This window comes from Chiloscyllium plagiosum, unplaced genomic scaffold (genome assembly GCF_037043375.1).
Source record: "Chiloscyllium plagiosum isolate Xiang-an unplaced genomic scaffold, Cpla_swu_hap1 HiC_scaffold_10, whole genome shotgun sequence".
In the NCBI taxonomy this organism is placed as follows: Eukaryota; Metazoa; Chordata; class Chondrichthyes; order Orectolobiformes; family Hemiscylliidae; genus Chiloscyllium; species Chiloscyllium plagiosum.
In genome coordinates this window covers 36200814-36224118 of record NW_028270148.1, presented here as the reverse complement: position 1 = coordinate 36224118, position 23305 = coordinate 36200814, and the positions used below count along the sequence as shown (strand labels likewise).

Sequence of the window (23305 nt, the reverse complement as noted above, 5' to 3'; positions counted from 1 at the left end):
TATTATCCTTAGCGTGTTATTCATTTTTGCAGGTGAAATACAATTTTCCTTTCACTAGACAGTTCCAGCTTGCGTCCAATATTCAAAGGTGGCCAAATTTAAGTTTCAACGATAAACCGACAATGCCACAAGCTGAATTAGTTTGCACTCTCAACTTGCTGTCTCACTTTGCTCAGTCAGAAATACTTCAAACTTGCTTTCTTCACTTTACAGGTATCACTGGCCCAAATCTTCCTATTAGCATATGAACCTTTCTTCCCAGACCTGAATAGATGGAGAGTCAGGGGTAAAAACGGGGCAGTTGTGAGGGTGTGTGTTGTTGGTGGGGTATCATCCAGTTGGGTTGGGAAGGAGTCATGAAAGTTGGGAGTGATGCTGTATTTAAGTGGGTCAATGGATACTCAATTGTATAGTTACCCAGGAGTTAGACTCAGTCTTTTCTGCCTAATATTTCCGAGATAACTATCCAGATAAGTAAGTCAGAACTGCTTGAAGTCTTTGACTCTCACTCAAAGTTGGAGACCTATTTGAAGCAGAACATTGGAAATTCAAATTTCCCAAGTCATTCACACAGAATCAATGCATCAGAACTTTTGCAGGGACTCCCAACATACATCTGAGTCAGACATCTGGTTTATGACAATGCAGAAACAGAAGATCTGGACGATAGAACTGTAAGAAGTACTAATGAATGATGGCTGAATTGTGACACAATGCGAATATGGGGTATAAATTAATCCTGTGCATCTGGTTGATATAAATGAAAGAAAAATTTGGAAGAAGTGCAATACATGACAGCCAATTTGTAGTTTGTTTTGCGAATTGCATTGGAATTCATATTTGATGTAGACAGAAAATTGCAAATAGCATGTCAAAGAACAAACTAGGGATGCAAAAGTTTATGGTGTTTAGGCAGATCTGTACTGGAAAGATTCAATTGCAGTTTTGTTTGTAGTTTCACAAATGTATCCAGTAAGCAGTTCAGTTATTTATCTATTTACTTGTCCAGCTCATTCTCAGAGGAAGATCCCAAAGTTGGATGCCCAGTCAGTGCAGAGTTAACTGATCTCAACATGGGTGGCAATTCAACATTGTAATTGTTTTAAATACCCCTGGGGTTCCGGAGGGGAAAATGAGCTGGGTCATCAGCCCTGTTTATTAGCCCAACAACGCCTGCTGGGGATGTTGTGTAGACATTGATGAACAGAGAGTTAGATACTGCTGTGTTGCCCCTCATGATTGGCTAGCCTGCCATGTGATTATTAAGCCTTATATATATAAAAGTCACACAGGAGAGGTACTTTTGAGTGCCTGTGGAGTTGTATTCCAGCCTGCAGAAAAGTAGCATGAGAAGAATTTGGCAAAGAAATTTAGGAAGGAAAAAAAGTTCTATTCTCTTGGCATTAGACAGAATGTTTCAAGGAAAAATTGATGGGGCTTGTTAATAAATTAGTACAGCTAACGTGTCTGATTATTTTTCATTATGTGCCACATGTGTGCTCGCAGGCATGTTTGTGTGCATGTTTGTGTTTATGTCCACAGTTAGGTTGTAATTAATCTGAAAACCCTTTAAAGAATTTTAGACAGTTGGTAAAACTCCTGCATATCAGGATATGTAAAACGAGGTCTGTTCTGTGTCACCTTAATTGCTGAATCATGTTCACAATTACTTATGCTCTAAATAAAACATCAGCACTGCTAAGAATATTGTCTGCCTCCTGCTTTTAGAAAAGCTGTTGGTCAAGCAGCCTTCTCACTAACATTATGTAAGTGGATGCACAAATTATTATTGAGTCTAGTGATTGGGTTTGACTGTCCAGCTTAATGAAAACCAAAAGGCAAAAAAAAATCATAGTTTACCTCATGAATAATTTCAAATCTCTCATGTAATGACCTAATTTGCTCCATACTTGGTGCTATTAAATCACCCTGGCTAAGAAATGACTACTGTTGCCATAACTTTCCCAGTGTGGTACTAAAAAGCCACAAATCAAACACTTGTAGAATAACCCACAACTCAGAGTGAGTAACCCTGCCATAATTTAATTGAAGGGTCCAGCTGATGTCATAAATTATCAGAATGCAGTTCAGTCCTGAGATGGGATAGCTGCCTTTTTACATCAGGTGGTATGACCATGCTCTGGATCAGAACCACAGTACACAGCCTGCGTTTCCACCTGTGAATACCTTCACAGGTCAGTTTCTACCAACTTTCAGTTGAATAGTACTATGACCATATGTCACAATCATTGCTTGAAGGACAAGAAGTTTGAAATCAAAGGTGATCCAGACTGGACCAAAATAGGACATTTTAAGGATAATTCAGAGAGAGGTAGAGAGATTATGAGGTGGAGGATATAGGGAGGGAATGACTGAAAGCCTTGTTATCCACAAGTGAGATGAATTGATGTGATCGGCAAAGCAAAAGAGCGTCAGTTTAAAAAGGTGAATAATGGTGACAGCTTTAATAGAGTGGTGATGAAGTTTGAACTGTGTTGGAGATGGTGATTTCCAATAGAAGCTTTGGGAAAGGGGGAGGGTGTCAATTTCCTTTGGCCTATCCCCATTCTGCTAGCGTAACTGTGGAGGAAGTTCGGCAGAAACCCAGTTATGAGCATGAAACCCTGAGGAAACCTCTGCTGGAGAGAAACAGTTACTCATTGGAATTTTGAGTTGGTGCCTGGTGGCAATGTGCTGTTGAAAACAAACAGCCAATCACTGGGCTTCAAGTTTCAATGGAGCACTTGAGTGCAATAAATGGTTAAAAAAAAACTGAGAAGGCACTTGCAGGAAGGTGGTATCACAGCCATCTTTTGAGCATTTAAATGAAAAAAAGAGAAAGCAGTCAGGTCACGACTGCGAGGGAAATGGAGGTGTGGGTGAGGGACAGTGGGGAGTCTCTCTGTGAGTGGCTTTTGCTGTAATTGTACTGAAACAGGTAGAGATGGCCTATAGGGCTGACTGGAATGTTGGTACCCTGATCTGGTGCTGGCAGTTAAGTTGCACCTCTGTCACATTAGGAAACTGGAAATGGTCTCTTCCATGCCCAGTTGGTGAACCATCTCAGTGAGCTTAATTGCCTGTCCTTCTCAGAGAGTTGGCCAGCCTTGTTTACCAAGTCAGCCCGATTGGCCTATAACAGAAGCAGAGTTGTGAAACCAACATGCTGACTGGCCTCATCCACTTTATTTCTTGATCTCAGACATAAAATTCAGTCCAGTGAGTGAATCTCCACTTAACTAAACTCATGTAGTCTCTAGTTGAGAGACTAACAATATAACATAGTCTCCAAGAAATCAAATCGGAAGAAACTTCTACATCCAGGCAACAGTGAGAACGGAATTCACTGTTACAAGGATCAGTTGAGATAGATAGCGAAGATGCATTAGGGGAAGTTAAGTAAGTCTATGAAAGGGAAGACAATGGAGAATGATATTGATAGAGGAAGGAGATAGGAGGCTCAAATGGAGTATGAATACCAACATGGACTGGTTGGACCAAATGGCCTGTTTTTGTTCTGTGTATTCCATACTTCAATGCAAATACTAAAACAGCACTTTAAAAAGAGTCACCATAGGAATGAATGAAAGAGGCAGCGTTTGAAGTCCTCCTAAAATTAGATTTTCATTAAAATGACTGGTAATATGTGGAACTCTGCTGTGTGTTCGCTTTGTTGAAAATGTTGATCAGCAATTGAATAAAATTACACTTTTGTGAACTATGTACAGAAGTAGACCATTCAATCCCTTGATCCTGCTCAGCCATTCAATAAGATCTGATCTGATCTGATCATGGTCTCCACACACCATTCCTGCCAACCCCCGATAACCTTTGACACCTGTTTGTTAATGATACCCTGGTCTGGTAACAAAAGCTGCCCTTGACTTACAGTGCCAGGACTCTCCGAGTGAAGGCTATCGCCCTTCACTTGGCCAAGATCAGCTGACAATGTTGACAAGTTTTCTGGCTCTGTGTCTGTGCTAAATGGCAAGCAGTACTGTGAGCCCAGTATCTTTGACAAGGGAACAATGCACAAAAATTCAATGCAAGGTTAAAGTAAGACAGAGATGTTGTGACCATCCAGCTTGGCTCAGAATGAGTGAGTGTTATGGCTGGAAGTGAAGAACTTGGAAATGTACTTACTACAGTATTTGAATGATAGCTGCCATTGTACCGTGAGATGCATAATTGAAATGCAGAAGTATACTGTTCCTACACTTGGTGAAGTGTCATAAGGGTTCTTAGACGCTGGCACATGTTGGATGTAAATGTCCGTTGTGCATGGTTGCTGTCCATGGAGTATACCCCTGAGATTTTAGTGCCTAGTGTCCAATATGGAGGTCATTTGGATCAAGCAGTGAGCTGAAGTCACAGGTACTCTGACTTCCATTTGGAGAATTATTGACCAGATGGCCTGTTTTGTTCTGTGTATTCCATACTTCAGTGGCTTGTTTGGTTCATTTGAAAAGATAGGCAACTGAATATTAATGAGGTGAGTTGTGGTGTCCGTAAGCAATAACGCTATTAATTGACAACCCATCGCTGCCTAGCGAGAAATTCACATCATTCAGCAAATGAATAAAAGGATGCAGTGAGATGCTCAGACATCAAGGTTGACCTCAGCAGACTTCTCAGCCAATTCTGCCACAAATCTCTCCGTAGCCCATATCGCTCAGACCCCTCCTATAAACATTCAAAATATAATTATTGTTAGATGAGAAAGGACCACCAGTGTACCTATTTTTCCTTCTGCAGTTTGGCTATTGCATTATAAATGTGAATGGAGTTGTTAGCTAACCACTAAAATAAATTTCCATCAACTAGACCTGGACATGAGGTAAGAAGAGCCCCACCAATGGTAAGCTTTGGGAACCATAGATCTAGAGCCACCCTGTTCCCTCCACGCATTCTACACTTTGTGGATAACACATCTCCTTTGCCATGTCCCAGAAATAATTTTCTGTCAGAAATCTATCTAATCTTCAATTGATTTAATCAACACATATCTGCTTTCATCATCTCCCTCGGGAGAACTGTAGACCTGCCACCCACTCATTGGAATAGTGTCTGCAGATTATTTTTGAATTTACATCCTTTCAAATTTATGCCATGTCCTCTGGTGCTAATATACTAGACATGATGAAACAAGAGGGTTGCTGCTGCCACTTATGAAGAATTAAAATGAGTGATCATTATCCATGGGATGAAAGGGTGACGTTCTCTACAAGTTTGCATGATAAGTGTGAAGTGCAAAGCTGAGCATATTGTTCATACGCATTACCTGATCAATGCCAGTTATGTTTAAAATGACATGGTACACATCAATGTAGCTCTTGCTTCACATTCCATTTAGAGTGAAACTGCATAATGCCATAATGTATTTTTCTAACTGAAAAAATACATTAGAGATTGAGGAAAGATGTTATTAATTAGAATTGACACTTAAATATTCCCTCTCTTCAAAAAAAAACATTTTTAGAGGATTGTTTACTATAGTGCACTGTTTATTTCTTTTCTCTGAAACTGACATTCCCGCCACAGGCACTGAGTCCCACCCGCAGAGACATAGGAATTTTTGCACCGCTTGTTTGTTGAATGGATATGGAGCCAATCCTTCGACTTGCAGTTTGGCTGACAGCTGAACTGTGAGTGAAAATGCAAACTGAAACATAATCACTTTACACTCAAACCTTTTCCATTTCAACAGCTCTGAAATAAAATTGGGCTCCAATCATGAATCTGCTCTTGACCCTTCAACCTTTCAGAAGATACTAAAAACATTTTTTTAAAAAGGAGACATTTCAGCTTTTAATAGAGAGATAATGAAAAGATGCAAATACGGCACTAGTGTCTGTCAAAGAAGTTGGAAAGTGCACAATGTGGGTGGGGGGATAGCTGCAGGGTGGTAAGGAAAACTATAGCTTCTCCTTTGTATCTAATTCTACTTTTCCATAATGCAGTAATTTTAATTTGAGTTGATGTAACTGAACTGGCTCAAGTTATCCACATCCTATCAATGGCTTAGACATTGTAAATGCCAGCACAAGGAGTCAAAGGCTTCAGCTACTGGGAAAAATTAGCAAAACGATTCTGACATGATCCTGGTGCATTCAGATTGTATTGCTGAAAAGTAGATGAGATCCTTTTGTTTATAGAATTTGTCAGATGAACTGTTTGGATAATCTGCAGCACAATATTGCAGAACTGGTTTTAAATATTAAGATGTACAAAGTATTCCAAGTTTAAAGAAAATTCAGGTTCTAAATCAGATGGCCTTGAATTAGGACCATATTAATAAACATTTTAGAACAATTTTTCAAGTATAAATATCAACTGTCTAACAATATGCAACTGGTATATTAGTGTGCTTTGGAAATATACACATTACAGCGGTTATTAACAGAGTAAGTAAAAAAAGTAACAAATGTTTTTATAGAAAGTTTAATTTAACCACCTTTTTCTACTCATCTGAAATTAATTAACTCCATAGGGCTGTGTAGACCAGGACCAAGTTTACCGCAGGCAGCAATTCAGGGTTTAGATAATCAAAAGGGCACATGTTGAATGAATACAATTTAGTTAAGGTTAATCCAGTGAAGATGATCCCTTACTGTTCTTAATTAGGTGATAGATTGAGGAATGGGAGAATAGGAAGGAAAGGAAATGCTGTCCTGCCGGCCTAGCAGGAATTTCTGATTCAATTTAGCACAGTCTGTTTTCACAGGAGCACATGGTAACATGGCCAGGATGACTGCATCCCCCCAGTCTTAAAAAAGAGCTGTTTATTGCAGAGCTTCCTGTTGAAGTAAATCTAAAAACTTGTCAAATAACTTGCCCTTATTATCGGTTTAGTGACATATTTCTGCTCAACTGCGATATCTATTTCTGATTTATTAACACATGATCCCTGGTTTCCTGTCATTGATCAACCCTGACTAATACTGTGCTCAGCTGATGGCTTTAAAAGAAATTTGATCTCACAGGAAAGAGGAAAAACTAGTCCCATTTCTAGTACATTTTTTTCAGAACATCGGAGAACTTGTCATAAATAAGATATATATATGCTTAAGCAAAAAAAACACTCAGCTTTGTGCTCAGACCTTTTAGACTTCATTTTTGATTTTTTTTCTTTCTGGTACAGTTAAAATCCCGTCCAAATGAAAAAATCGTCTTCAGATTCATCACTTAAGTCAGTGTTTGTTCAGTGTCAGTCACATTCTGTAAACTGTATATAAATTTACACCCCATCGGCATAACATAGTTTCACCTCACTACTGACCAGCTGTCTGCCATTCAATATGTAGCTAAGTCATGGTCAAGGAGGTCACGCCATGCCAACATCTGGATTTGATCACTCTACACATAATAGGGGCCTTCCTACTGCTTGACTGCCTCACAATTCCGTAAGAACTGTGAAGTATAATGCCCCCAGCCAACCTCAACCCAGGCACTGCATCATCCTTTATTCCAAAAGGAATCTCCACATAAACTTTATTCTTGCCACTGACCTATCCAAGATTAAATCTTTCCTTCCAATTATAGATACCTATATAGAGAACAGCTTCAGAAGATGATTCTTGATGCCACCCATTATTTCTGTGCAGTGCATAGACATACATTATTGATATAAATATTGACATAATCAATGATTGGATATGCAAAAAGGGTTAATGTAGTGCTGAACATATATGGAGGATTTACAATATGGTCTGCAATGTATTCTGGTTTCATTGCTTAAACTGCTTATGCCACTTCATTTTGAGGCTGCAGTGCATCCAAAGTTGGAACCACAATATTAATGCCAAATATTATAATAAGGATGTGGTTAGAGCATTGACTTGTTTTATGTAGAAAAAAAAATCAACATTATGGCTAATTGCAGGAGAAAAAAAAGATGTCTCATTTACACTCAAGGAAATTCAGATTATTAGCCACCATTAGATATTCACTGCATCATCAAATTACAAGTTTGAAATTAACATCCGTTCTTATCAGCTTCTGTTATTGTCATATAATCATGAAAAGAATTTTACTCGATAAATTTATCAAAGTGATATTTTTATAGTAATCTCTTCCATGATCATACAAGAGTAACTGAAGAAAAGGAATAAGATTTCCTTTGCTGATACTTTAGGCTGCTTCCCAGGTTTTCCGGGTCATGCACTGACTATGTCTGAAAGGGCGGATGAGCTAGCAAGCTGCTTCCAGGTCTTTGACAATGCAACTATCAGAGAATATGTGACATATGCCTGAGGGTGTTTCTTTCCCTACTTCCTATTCCTTCTCATCCCCCACATCCCCTGGGAAAGCACCTGATCTCCACTTGGCAATCCCTCATTGCAGCGCAGCCAGATCATGAATTTATTGGAGTGGAATATCAAACCTGCGACTCTACCCTCCCCCCCATCCCACCTCTAAACATCCCCACACAACATTCTAGTGATTGAATTCACTGCAATGTCATGCAACCCTTCTGAATACCACAATAAGTGTTGACAAGTTCCAATTCCTTGCACAAAAATAGGGTCATTTTCAGCTAGATTCTGGCAACTTTCAAATGGAAACACATACTAGTAAAAACAAGATCTCTATATTCTCCTCTTTAATTACATTTTTTTCAGAAAGACTAAGTTTTAGAGGCTAAAGTTACTCTCAAATACTTGTGAGGAAACAAATACAGTTTATGCTAACCAAAGGGGTTCTATTACTTTCAACCTAACCAAAAATTGAAAAATTAATTCCTTATGTATCCCTTGATGAATTATTTGAAATGTAAACTCTTTATTCAATAACACACAATACCTATCGTTTAGGTGTTTCCTCTGTTTAATGGACCATCTCCCCAAGTATGAAATCATAAGCTTCCCATGAGCAATCTATACAAGTGTCCACTGTGGTGAAAGCTGGTAAAACAAATACTCATGTCAAAGTCAATAAAATATAGAACATATTTCCAAACAGAGATGCAGCACATTAGAAAATATGTTAAAGAAAGTGAAACTGCAGTGTACCACATCACACATATATCACGTCACACAGACTATCACATTAGAAACAATAATAGAGCTCAGAGAATATTACACCACAGACAAGATTATCACATCACACAGGGCATCACATCACAGAATGTCACACCTCTTTCAGTATTATATCACAGAGAGTATTAAAATACATGGAGCAACACAAAATAGTGAGTGTTACATCACAGAATATCACAATACAAAGTTGCATAATACACAGGGCATCATAACGCAGAGTATCACACCAAAAGTCAGTGACACTCGCAATGCAGTGATTATTACATCACAGAGATTATTACAACATGGAAATTATTATTTCACAGAGATTATTACATCACAGAGCGTATTGCATCACATAGATTATTACATCACAGAATATCACACCAAAGGTAGTATTACATGACATGCACTATTACATCACATGGAGCATTGCATCACAATGCGTGTGACAACACAGTTTATTACCTCACAGAGAGTATCAGCATTATCTCACAGACTATTAGATCACAGAGAGTAGTAAATCATAGAGGGTACTACAGCATACAGGGTATAACATCACAGAGAATATCCCACCAAAGAGAGTACCACAAATGAGAGAACATCACGTCACAATGAATATTACAAAACAAACAGCTTTGTAACATAAGGGGTGTCATAGTACATAGGCTATCACACCAAAGAGAGTATCCTGTCACAGAGAGTATCACATCACAAAGAGTATAAAATGATCAAGTATAACACAGAGAATCACAGTGAATATCATGACACAGTGAGCACCATATCACACACGAACTCACCCCATAAACAGTACTACCTCACATGGAGTATCACTTCATGGGGAAAATTCCCTCACAGAGAGTGTCACAACATAAAGAATTTCATAACATATAAGCTTTTTGTTCAAGTTCAATTCAGTTAATTTTGAGTTCTGATGTTCCTCACTTCTAGTTGGAATTCTGTTCCGAACTGCTTCATTTCTTTTTCATGTTCAAATTGATTTAAACATTACCCAGCTAAGACTAACTCAGTGACTCATTATTTGGAGTACCTATTCTCTCATATATTTCCACCAATCCTAAATGCCCTGCCAGTACTTCAATTATCTCTGCATTCTTCGCTTGTACACGAAATTATATCTTTAACTTCTTTGCCAATTCTATTAGCTTAGCTTTACTTAAATCTTGTAAACTTTTCCTCTACCTTTAGAAAGTTTTAGCTATTTCCAATGCCACCTTATTTTTGTAATATGAGAATCCTGATCTCTGTCCTTTTGTCCTTCACTAACACCTTAAGTCCAATCACACATTGCCTATGTCCAATCATCCCACACCAAGCTCCCTAACTTTGTTAAAACTCTGAAAGTAGGAGTTCACATGGAAAAGGCTCATTACTTCACAACAATACCGTAAGTATAAATCAGAAATTGCTGGAAAAACTCAATTTATTATTACCTCAAGCAAAGCAAACTGTTGTCAGGTTTCTTCAGTAAACTCAAAAGTAACTTGTGTATTGGAAACAAGCCAATGCTTTAAGCATGTGGCCAAACTGCTTATCAATTAAGAACCCATACCAAATTAAACTATATCTCTTTTATTCCAAACATGCACACCTTCATACACAGGCAGGATGAGATGATATGGCTCTGAAAATAGTTATGAGTGGAAAAATAGGTAAAAACATTATTGATCAAATGTTCTAACTAAAAGGGAAGAATGAGGTTGCTTCCTCTGTGGAAGTTATAATGGATGATCTGCTAGTTTCTGGATGTGGAAATACAACAGATGAAGTCATGGCTGACCACAATTGAAATCTGATACGATTGCTCGACATAGCTTGCCACGTGAACCTGAAGTTGAATAATAAAAATTACAATTAAAAATAACCAAAGTCAAGTACATAGGTCACATACTGACAGCAGTATTTGTCTGTATTTGTCTGAATCACATACACGTGAGAGACAAATAAGCAATGCATTAACCAACCAATATAAAAACAACACAATAATTTGTTGAATTCATCAACAACTGAGCAAAATTCATAACCCCCAATTCATCGTCAGAATATGACCCACTACATCAACTTACTGCAAGAAATGTGCATTTAATAAAATCAAACAACTAGTGATAGCAATGCCAGTGCTGAAATACTATGATGTAAGTGATAAAGTCACTCTGCATGTGACACCAGTGAATTGGACTTAAAGTAGTGCGTATTTGGTAAGGATAACCATTACATCCAGGGCATAAATGCTCATACTGAGATACAGTGTTTGGCTATTCTCTTTGCTTCTGAACATTTTCATAACGGAAAAATGTTCATTAATTTTTAGCACTCCCTATGAAATAGAGAATGGCATGGCAATGTCCAACATGAAGCTACAGTTTAACATACTGTGAAAGTCATCAATCTAGCAGAGACAGTTATGCCCAAATCAAGCCAACTAGCCAACAAGATGCCACTCTCAATCAGTGTTGCATGAAGTTGTAATGAAAGGCCTGGAAACAGCAAGGACATTCCTGTGATTATAAGTATACATTAGCCATGCAGAAGTGAATTGACAGCCCAATATAGCATATTATACAAAAGTAATAAAATCATTATCTCTCAGGAGTTGAGAGAATAAATGTTAAAGTGCATTCATGCAAGAGACCAAAGACTTTACTTGAGTCTGAGGAAGGCAAGAGGAATGTTCTACTGAACAAACCTAAGCCATGAAAACAAGGAGTACATCAACCAGTGAAGTACCTCTAATGATATCAACTAAACAAGACAACATGAAATCATTCTTTGGTTATTACGGCATTCTTGACATTGTGATAGTGGTAATAACCTTTAGTTTATTAGCAAAGCATTCTGGTGGTTCACAAAGGTTTGGGAAATACAACATCATATATGATTTTCACATCATCTCCTGTCACATTGAAAGACTGAGGTGGGAGTAAAAATCACCAGAGAAATTACAAAGGAATCAAATGTATACAAGGCAATTCTCAAACGGAGAAACAAACCTTCTGAAGGCATGAAGACTAATCTCATACAAAGACTAATGCCACGCTGCATCCAATACTACTCCTCCAATGGCAACAATGCTACTTTAGCCAGAAGTAGTAATGGGTGTGAACGACAAATTTAGATGTAATGGTAGAAAGCTGAATTTCATTCTGGAAAAACTGGCAACCTGTTACTACAGTTGGATGACCAATTGGTGTAAATCTTCACTACTCTCAACAAGAATAATCCCAGTGACAACTTGGAACCTGCAATAGGGTTAGTGTTAGGGTTAGAGGAGATGTCACCTAAATTGTACCTTTTGGAAGCAAATAACAAAATATACTGACTCAACTGTACGCACTATTGTAAATATGGTGTTTGTTATATATGTGCTTTACAATGTAACCATCATTTATTTTAGATATTGGATTTTGAACTAGTGACTTGTGGGTTTTGATTTATGTGTGTGATGTGTTTAATGATTAACTGTCAGTATTTCCGGAGCTATCAGATTTTTTTCAATAATCAGTATGAAAAAGAGATTTCCTAGAGTAGTAATGGGAATGTATTTGGTAATGCGCAAGTTTTAGAAGTGGACAAAATAAAGATTGAAGGACATTTGCTTTCTTTCAGCTAGAAGGATCAAACATTTATTTTGTTTTTGCCTAAGAATCACCTACCATTTGGAAAGATTTTTGCTTTCAGTTTGCAGATGTCCTGGTGAAAGTTAAATGTGAAAACAATTTCTGATGAAGAACGGATGTAGTTTAGAACTGCTAGAAAATAGGTCACCTCAATGTAAGGAGTTTAGCTTGAAAATCCAGACCAGAAGTGTTTGGTTAAAACCCTGAAGATGTTATTTGAAACTGAGAAACTCTAAGCTCAGTTATGTGAATACTCATGGAAGAGATTATCAAAACTAGGCATGGTAAGCTACAGTTAAGTGAAACTCTACAGATGTGATAAAGAGAGGTGCTTGAGACCTTTAAAGGATGCTGGTAGGATGGATGGAATACTGTATTTTACTGTATGTTTCAAATATTCAATATTGTGTTACACATATATAGTTTGATTTATTCTATTTCGTCTTCATTTTTTATATATACTAAAGTTCTGTTTACTGTTAAAACCAAATCTTCAGCATTGTAGACCTTTGTTTCAGTGGAAGACCATCTGGTAAATTAAAAATAAATACAAAAAAATCTATCAACCCTACACAAATTATCCAGTAATAATATCTGCTGGGATCATAACTACTTATGCACAACTGGAGAAGCTGTTCCAATCCAGCAAGCAACCAATAGAAAGATATAAATTCACAATTTCCACAGATCGCAGATCAAGTTAATTTTTATTGGGGGAGACTTTAAACGGCACGAAGCTGTTCTGAATCTTGATATTCTGTCTTCAGACTGACTACCTTGGCAATGGTGACAGTAATCTGAACTGATGAGCTGTCAAGCTACTGCAAAGGCATTGGTGCAGTGGCAGCGATGGGGCATGAATGCCATCATCCTCAGGGAGAACTGTACTTTTACACTCTGTGGAGCCACTGCCACTCTGTAAGAGCAGTGCCTCAATAAGCTTGGAAATCTGTTATAGAGATCCTCAGCCAAGACGGCTGTAGTCTGTATGGCACCAATCATGAATGTCACGGGCTTCATCACAGCTTTCACTCCAGGGTTGTAATGTTGAAAACATTTCATCTGTGCTGCAATGGAATATGAGATAGTGACAGTCTTGCCATGGAGTTGACTACCATTCCCCAGAAAGTAGGATGCCTTTCAAGGTATGTACCTGAGCTGGTAGTTCCAAAATTCTGATCAATTAATAATGTAAAATTATCTGAGAAGTGGTACAGCTCTCAGTCTTCCTCATGAAGCAGAAAGGGTTGTCCTGGATGTAGTTCCTGATTATAAGGCAAGAGTCATAGTGAGGAAAGGTAGTTGGGATAGGAAAAAAAGTCACATGATCTGTGGCTTGCTAGATAGCAGGATGAGGGTTAGGTAGGATATGAGAAGGTGCTGTTTTAGGAGCATACTGTCAGAATGCTGAGCAGAGTTCAAGTTTAGATGCTGATCTGCCTGTTCTCCTTCAATTCTGGACCAAACAATAGGCCATTTTGTCCTGCGAGAGAGAGGGAAGAAGCACAGAAGTATAGAAAATAGAAACAGGAGTAAGCTTTTCAGCACTTCAAGCCTGAAAAATGTATTATTGTCATATCTGACCATCCAACTCATTAGCCCGTTACTACTTTCCCCTATATTTTTTGATCCCTTTATCCCCAAATGCATTATCCAAGAACATCAGCGAGTGCATTCTAATTTGTTTGAATGATGTGCTTCTAACAGCAGACTCACCGGAGAGACTGCAACCAATGGGTATGATTTGGCCTCATTGGAAGTGTGTTAGGATTAAACTGAGTCCTATGGCTAGAGATAATGCATTGAAATAACTGTTGATGATATGATGGGTAGAAGTTGCAATTCAATGATAAATTTACAAATCTTTTGATAATCTGAATAAAGTTACTGAATGTCTCTCAACAGAACTGCCAGGTCTTTCGAGTCAGACTTCAGAGTTGACAATTTTGGCTACCTGCCTCTATTGCCTTCTCAGGGTGTTGCTTGAGGGCCTCCTGTCCTCCCATAGAAACATAGCTGCTATCCTAGCCCATTGATTTGACTGTTGCGTCTTCTGGACTCCTTTGTATCACAAGCAGTCAGCAGCAGCTTTTGTCAGGCGAGTAAAGCTCCACTTTAAGAAGTTCAGGCTAGCTGAAACATGTGTTTGCCACGCACAAAGCTAAGCTTCCTATTGAGCATTTAGCCAAGCAGTAGTGTTGGTCACACTTGGCTGAATGCTACAATAATTTGAATGAGTAGACAACAGAACGTTTGCACAATGCCTACCTTAGCGGGTCTCAGCATGATTGAGTATTCCAATCTCTGAAAACAGAAGCAATCCAACTTTTAGCCTACAGTACAAAGGCAGTAGGAGTTTACTTAAGAGGGAAATCAGGAGGGCAAAAAGGGGAAATGAGATAGCTTTGGCAAATAGAATTAAGGAAAATCCAAAGGGTTTTTACAACGACATTAAGGACAAAAGGGTAACTCGGGAGAGAATAGGGCCCCTCAAAGATCAGTTAGGCAGCCTTTGTGTGGAGCTGCAGAAAATGGGGGAGATACTAAACAAGTATTTTGCATCAGTATTTAGTGTGGAAAAGGACATGGAAGATGTAGAATGTAGGGAAATAGATAGTGACATTTTGAAAAATGTCCATATTACAGAGGAGGAAGTGCTGGATGTCTTGAAATGCATACAAGTGGATAAATCCCAAGGACCTGATCAGATGTACCCTGGAACTTTGTGGGAAGCTCGGGAAGTGATTGCTGGGCCTCTTGCTGAGATATTTGTATCATTGATAGTCACAGGTGAGATGCTGGAAGACTGGAGGTTGGCTAACGTGGTGCCACTGTTTAAGAAAGGTGGTAAGGACAAGCCAGGGAACTATAGACCAGTGAGCCTGACTTCAGTGGTGGACAAGTTGTTGGAGGGAATCCTGAGGGACAGGACGTACATGTATTTGGAAAGGCAAGGACTGATTAGGGATAGTCAACATGGCTTTGTGTGTGGGAAATCATGTCTCACAAACTTGATTGAGTTTTTTGAAGAAGTAACAAAGAGGATTGATGAGGGCAGAGCGGTAGATGTGATCTTTATGGATTTCAGCAAGGCGTTCGACTAGGTTCCCCATAGGAGACTGGTTAGCAAGGTTAGATATCTCATGGAATACAGGGAGAACTAGCCATTTGGATACAGAACTGGCTCAAAGATAGAAGACAGAGGGTGGTGGTGGAGGATTGTTTATCAGACTGGAGACCTGTGACCAGTGGAGTGCCACAAGGATTGGTGCTGGGTCCTGAACATAGAACATAACAGCGCAGTACAGGCCCTTCAGTCCTCGATGTTGAGCCGACCTGTCACACCAATCTGAAACCCATCTAACCTACACTATTCCATGTATGTCCATATGCTTGTCCAATGATGACTTAAATATACTTAAAGTTGGTGAATCTACTACCGTTGCAGGCAAAGCATTCCATACCCTTACTACTCTCTGTGTAAAGAAACTACCTCTGACATCTGTCCTATATCTATCACCCCTCAATTTAAAGCTATGCCCCCTCGTGCTCGCCGTCACCATACTTGGAAAAAGGCTCTCCCTACCCACCCTATCTAACCCTCTGATTATCTTATATGTCTCTATTAACTCACTTCTCAATCTTCTTCTGTCCAATGAAAACAGCCTCAAGTCCCTCAGCCTTTCTTCATAAGATCTTCCCTCCATACCAGGCAACATCCTAGTAAATCTCCTCTGCACACTTTCCAAAGCTTCCACATCCTTCTTATAATGTGGTGACCAGAACTGTACACAATACTCCAAGTGCGGCCGCACCAGAGTTTTTTTACAGCTGTAGCATAAGCTCATGGTTCCGGAACTCGATCCCTCTATTAATAAAAGCTAAAACACTGTATGCATTCTTAACAACCCTGAAAACTGGGGTGGCAACTTTCAAGGATCTGTGTACCTGGACACCGAGATCTCTCTGTTCATCTACACTACCAAGAATCTTACCATTAGCCCAGTACTTTGCATTCCAGTTACTCCGACCAAGGTGAATCACCTCACACTTGTCCGCATTAAACTCCATCTGCCACCTCTCAGCCCGGCTCTGCAGCTTATCAATGTCTCTCTGTAACCTACAACATCCTTCGTCACTGTCCACAACTCCACTGACCTTAGTGTCGTCTGCAAATTTACTAACCCACGCTCCTACGCCCTCATCCAGGTCGTTTATAAAAATGACGAACAGCAGTGGACCCAACACTGACCCTTGCGGTACACCACTAGTAACTGGGGGGGTCCTCTACTTTTTGTCACTTATATAAATGATTTGGATGAGAGCGTAAGAGATATAGTTAGGTAGTTTGCAGATGACATCAAAATTGGAGGTGTAGTGGACAGCAAAGAAGGTTACCTCAGATTACAGCGGGATCTGGACCAGATGGGCCAATGGGCTGAGAAGTGGCAGATTGAGTTTAATCAGATAAATGCGAGGTGCTGCATGTTGGAAAGCAAATTTTAGCAGGACTTATACACTTAATGGTAAGGTCCTAGGGAGTGTTGCTGAACAAAGAGATCTTGGAGTGCAGGTTCTGAGCTCCTTGAAAGTGGAGTTGCAGGTAGATAGATGGTGAAGAAGGCATTTTGTATGCTTTCCTTTATTGGTCAGAGTATTGAGTACAGGAGTTGGGAGGTCATGTTGCGGCTATACAGGACATTGTATAGGCCACTGCTGGAATACTGCATGCAATTCTGGTCTCCTTCCTATCAGAAAGATGTTGTGAAACTTGAAAGGGTTCAGAAAAGATTTACAAGGATGTTTCCAGGGTTGGAGGATTTGAGCTATAGAGAGAGAATGAACAGGCTGGGGCTGTTTTCTCTGGAGCGTAGCAGGCTGAGGGATGACCTTATGGAGGTTTACAAAACTATGAGGGGTATGGATAAATAGACAAAGTCTTTTCACTGGTGTGGGGGAGCCCAGAACTAGAGGGCATAGGTTTAGGGTGAGAGGGAAAAGATATAAAAGAGACCTAAGGGGCAGCTTTTTCATGCAGAGTGTGCTACGTGTATGGAATGAGCTGCCAGAGGAAGTGGTGGTGGCTGGTGCAATTGCAACATTTAAAAGGCATTTGGATGGGTGTATAAATAGGACGGGTTTGGAGGGATATGGACTGGGTGCTGGCAGGTGGGACTAGATTGGGTTGGGCATGGACGAGTTGGACCGAAGGGTCTGTTTCCGTGGAGTACATCTCTATGATTCTATGACTGTATGAGTATTATATAACAGAGTATTTTACCACATGGAAATTCACACTATAACTTACATGTTACGAAATGTCCCAAGGCCTATAACATGTGAGTAATCAGATAAAAATTAACATTTATCCATAATAGGCATATTAAGTAGGTTAAACACAGATCTCTTCAATGGGGGTGATGATCCTTGTATTACCTGCTTTGGGCTCTTCAAATTTTATAAACTATTACATACGATATATAAATAGAAACAGGCCATTCATCCCAAACTGTCCATGCAGTTGTTTATGTTCCATGTGAGCCTTCTCTTATCTAAATCAAAAACCCATTTATTCCCTTCTTTCATATGCTTTCCCCTCATTGCATCCATACAACCTACTTCAACCACTCCCTGAAGTATGAAGTCCCACCATTCTTTGGATTAAAAGTTTCTTCTGAATTCCCTATTGGTTTTCTTGGTGATTATCTTTTATTAATGACATCTAGTTATCCTGTTTCACACAGGAAGAGACCTGTTCTCTCTGTATCCATGCATTAAAGATATTTCATTATTTTAAATGCCTTTAATAGGTCACTCACTACCAGTCTTTTTCGAGGAATAAGAGACTAAGCTTGTCAACCTTTCCTTGATTTTTCATTTGAAAAACCTTCCCAAAGGACTTCCAGCCCTTTATCCGATTACACACTGAAGTTACATGAAAATGCACTGCATATACAGTGGCTAGCCATTGTATTTTAAAAAATGTATCATCCTTTTTGACTAATTTATTTAAGTGTAAGAAAACAACTTACATCTGATGCATAAGGAAGGCAGCTAATTGAACTTCTCCATACAAGTGGCAAGGCTCCTCTTGACATGATTGTGCAAGGAATTTTGATCTTTGATTCCCTTATGTATGAGCCACCCAACCCCAAAGCAACCCTGAAAAAAACACACACACACACACTCATACAGAGGGTTGGGGGCACATATCTCTGAATACCACACTCACGGGGCTTTAAAACCCTAAGATGCTGTGTCAGCATCCAATCATTAACAGTCCACAACAGAAATTGCAAAATCATTTTTCACCTTTTGATATATACCTATTACTAAGTGTTTTAGCTTTTTGCACAGCATTTCCTTTTATATCAGAACAATGTTCAGTACAAATGAAGAAAGTCAGTTTGCACCATGGTGTTGAAAGCTTCATTTCATTATTGACATAATTCCTGAACAAATACACTTATGTCCTTTGACAGGGTGTTAAGTTGGTACGAGAGTCTCAAGATGATAAAGCTATTTAGCTAAGTCCATTCAACAGTCAATCAACAAAGTGAAATAGAGTCTGTCTCATCTTCCACATTTAGGGCAAGAGAGACACAAGTTGAAGCATGCAAGGCCAAAATGAAACTTGAGACAAGGCTTTACCAATGCTCTTACGTCTTTGTGTATGGGAAGTTTTTGTCACACAGATGCTGACAAATTATTCATCTCAACATCATATACCAACATGATTGTCAATCAGAGAAGGGCTGATATTTGATGTGATTAAACGATTTGTGCAGGTGCGTTACTTATAAAATAGGTTCACTGATATATGACTAATTCTTGCACTATAACCTATCCAGATACTTCTGTTTGCAATTTTTCTAGTGAAGGTGCAACACTAAGATGTAGAAGAACAAAATATATGATTGTAAAAACTCCAAATTTTCAATGTGTAAAGTTCTATCTCTTTATACCCTTACAAAGTCACTAACCTCCATAGCACCCTTTATATTTCAGAACTACTTCTAGTAAAAACAGTTCTACAAAGCACAGTAAATCACTTTGAATGCAGAAAATTCAGAACACTGGAGGCAACAACAAAATAGTTGCTGATTCTAAAATCAGTTTATTTTATATAAAATTATGTGATATTTCTAATCAGCACTCATGTTCCTGTGAACTGCTTTGAGAGGTTTAAGGCTGAACAGTGCTATATAGGTGCAAGTTGTTGTTCATATTGGTTTTCTATACATATTTAAAAACATCAAATACTGTGCCTTCAATCAAGCCGCAGCGAGGACAGCTTTACCAGATATTGTAAGCAATCAGGCCAGCAAATAACCAAAAATATAAAACAGAGGATCAAATTGCAGCAGAAACTTTGAATGAAAATTAATATTGAACTTTGTCATGACCAAACTGAGCATGACAGGCTGACTGAAGGACAAAAGTTATAGCATCACTTTTGAGGCTGACTTGCATGTCTTGAATTACATGTTAATTGTTTCTTTCCTTTATTACCAATGCACAAGAGGGAGATTTCCGTTTGTATTTAACAAAGCAAATCAATGAGATTAACAGTTATTTTCTTTTTAAAAAAAAATCAAAATCTCTTTGTTTAAGTCTACTGTAACTACAAATTTTTAAAAATTAAGTCATCAGTTGGGAGTGCTGCTGTAAAACCAACATTTATCATCCATTCCTAATTGCTCTTGAGCAGGTGCTTATGGTCTGCCTTCTTGGCATATTTAGCTGACTCATTCATGGAGGCACACTACCATATGAGAAGAAATATACTTTAAATTTATCGATAATGAATAGTCTGTTTGGGATTGTGGCTGAATAGAGCACACTGTGCAGGTCAGAGTTAGGCAAGTGGGGTCCTGGGAAATGAGAGAAGGGAAAGGCTCCTTTACCAATGTGACCAGCTGTCATTTCATTGATCCACAAGCTGCCATTTCAAAATGTAGCCATTTCAGATTTAAACACTTCCCGTTCTGGATAACAGAATTTCTACTGACATTTTTGTTGCTACTTTTAATCATACTGCCACATTATTTTCTCTTCCACACAATTCTGCAACACCAATAATATGCCTTACCCAGTGGAGTGTAGTAACTGTGAAGAGGAGGACATGCACAATTAATAGATTCGGCAGTTGGATGCCAGATGTAATCTTAAAATACAAAGTGTGACATGATACGTTTTGGGAGAAAAAGGTGATTCATTTTGAGAAAAAGAATAAAGAAATTAAATATGCACTGAATAGTAAATCTTCAATATTAAAAGAATTGAGGAACAGAGTGACTTAGAGTTTCAAACCTACAAATCTTTATAAATGGGAGGACAAGTTAATAAAGCTGTAAAAGAAATCACATTTTCACAGTTGTAGGGATCTGAGATTTATTCAGTCGAGCCATTGAGTACAAAGCACAATGCTAAACCAATCCAAATAATCACCTAGTCCACAGCAAGAACTGTGCCAACCTTTGGGTGACAATCCTTGATAAGAACAGTAAGGTGATGAAGACTGCAGAATAGTTTATTAAGATAACGCTAGGATAAGAAGATTTTAGGAGAAGGAACTGGAACAACTAAGTATTTTCACAGCATAGAATTTTTCAAGTACTAACCTATTAAATTCCTGATATGGCAAGCATGGGCGTTGATCGCATTTGTGACCAGGCATGCAGCAATCACCACTTCTTATGTGCTGAACTTTCCTAGCAGTATCCAGCACTAACTGACAAGAAGACTGGAATATTTTACAAAATCTGGAGCTAGGAAGACCAGGAATGCAATTTAGGAAAAGTACTTTTAGCTGTGTATCAAGAAAGTGATGAAGAAATTTACTTTGTCAGCTAAAGCAATGGACACCTGCTTTATGCATATAGATTGATTAATATTGTCAATGTTTTCTGAGCAGCCTGGAATCACAAAACGATTAACACAAAAATGTACAATATTGGATGGTTCTTTGCAGAAATAAACTATGGTACACATGTCCCAGGACAGAGGCTGCAGCATACAACGTCACTTTGCTATTGCTCCCCCAGCAGAACTGAAACATTGACTTGCATTATTGTTCTGGCAAGTCCCAAAATGTTCAGCGTTCGCAGTAGATTTAGTTGCTTGGCAAAAGGTTTGTAACCTTGCTTGCACTGCAAAAGACACTGTTGCCAGAATGGAGTCTCTAGCCTCGGGCCAGAACCAGATGCATGAATATCAGAGCCAAATACTGCAATCTGTATTACTCAGGTTAGCTGCTTTTAATAAATAAATAAGGGACAAAGACTTGACTCTAGGTTTGTTTTATGAATGTCAATCTATTATCAACTTCAATGGAAGCTACTGCTAATTTAAAAAGTATGTCTTACCCTTAGCACTGCTACGATACTAATGAGTTTCCCCATGGAAAGCCCCTTTCTTACATATTTAGAAGAAGAGGCAACCTAGAAAAAGATACTATGTTGGTTGAGTTGCATGAGAGATGGAGTCCAGTGGCTGACATCTACATGTCTAGATTTTCAGAAGTAAAACTATTTTCCTTTGCTTTGAAATGGAAGACACTCTTCAAAGAAAGCTGAGTCAGAAGATGTACTCGCAGTCACTAAGTCGATGAACTACAACATTTGGGGCTTTTTTGGAAAGCTATCCACCTGGATTTTCAATGGTAGTGCATGTCAAGACGATCAATGTAACCCAATTGGCTGTCCACACCAAGATGTTGTCAAATATTTCTTCATGCTGTACTATACTTATCTGACAACAAACATGGGAAACTCCCAGCTCAGACTCTGGGTGAGAAGACAACCAGAGAATAATTATACTGATTGAACAAAGAGTAAAATCTAGGTCCTACATTGCCTCCAAGGTAAAACTTTAATTTTTCATTCTAAATTGCTTTCACTTTGGAGGGGACAGCCATTTCACTGGCAACCCACACCTGACAACAGTGAGTTTCCTTCTTGAACTGCTGTAGGTGAACCTTCAAAGCCATTAGGGAGGGAATTTCAGGGTTTTGACCTAATGATACTGAAGGAATTGCAAGATATTTCCAAGTCAGAATGGTGAATGTTTTGGAGAGGAACTTACATATGATGCTGATCCCATAAATCTGTTGCCCTTATCCTTCTGGTTGGAAGTGGTCATGGAGTTTGAAAGTGCTGTCTGAGGATCTTTGATGAATTTCTGCAGAGCATCTTGTAGATAGTATACACTGCTGCTACTACTATGTGTTGGTGGTGGAGGGAGTGGATGTGGTGCCAAATAAGTGGGTTGTTTTGTCCTGGATGGTGTCAAGCTTCTTGAGGGTTGTTGGTGCTGCACCCATCCAGGCAAGTGGGGAGTATTCCATCACATTTCTGACTTGTGCATTGCAAGTGGTGGACAGAGTTTGGAGAGGCAAAAAGTGAGTTACTCACTTCAGTATTCCTTGCCTCTGACATGCACTTATAGGCACTGTGTTTATCTGATGAGTTCAGTTCAATTTCTGGTCAATGGTAAGCCCCAGAACATTGATAGTGGGGCATTCGGTGATAGTTACATCATTGAATGTCAATTGGCAGTGGTTAGATTGTCTCGTATTGGAAATGGTCATTGCCTGGCATATGTTTGGCACAAATGTTACTTCCCACCCATCAGCCCAAGCCTGGATAT

General features: G+C 38.9%; 1 long non-coding RNA gene across 2 annotated transcripts in view; it reads right to left on the bottom strand.

Annotated features, from left to right (window-relative positions):
* Positions 1-8785: 8785 nt before the first annotated feature.
* LOC122552744 (uncharacterized) overlaps positions 8786-23305 on the bottom strand; it is a 253619-nt gene continuing 239099 nt past the window's right edge. For both annotated transcript variants that reach the window (XR_015758409.1, XR_015758410.1), the window contains exon 6: positions 8786-10866. This is a non-coding gene — a long non-coding RNA (uncharacterized LOC122552744). The remainder of the gene's footprint in view (positions 10867-23305) is intronic.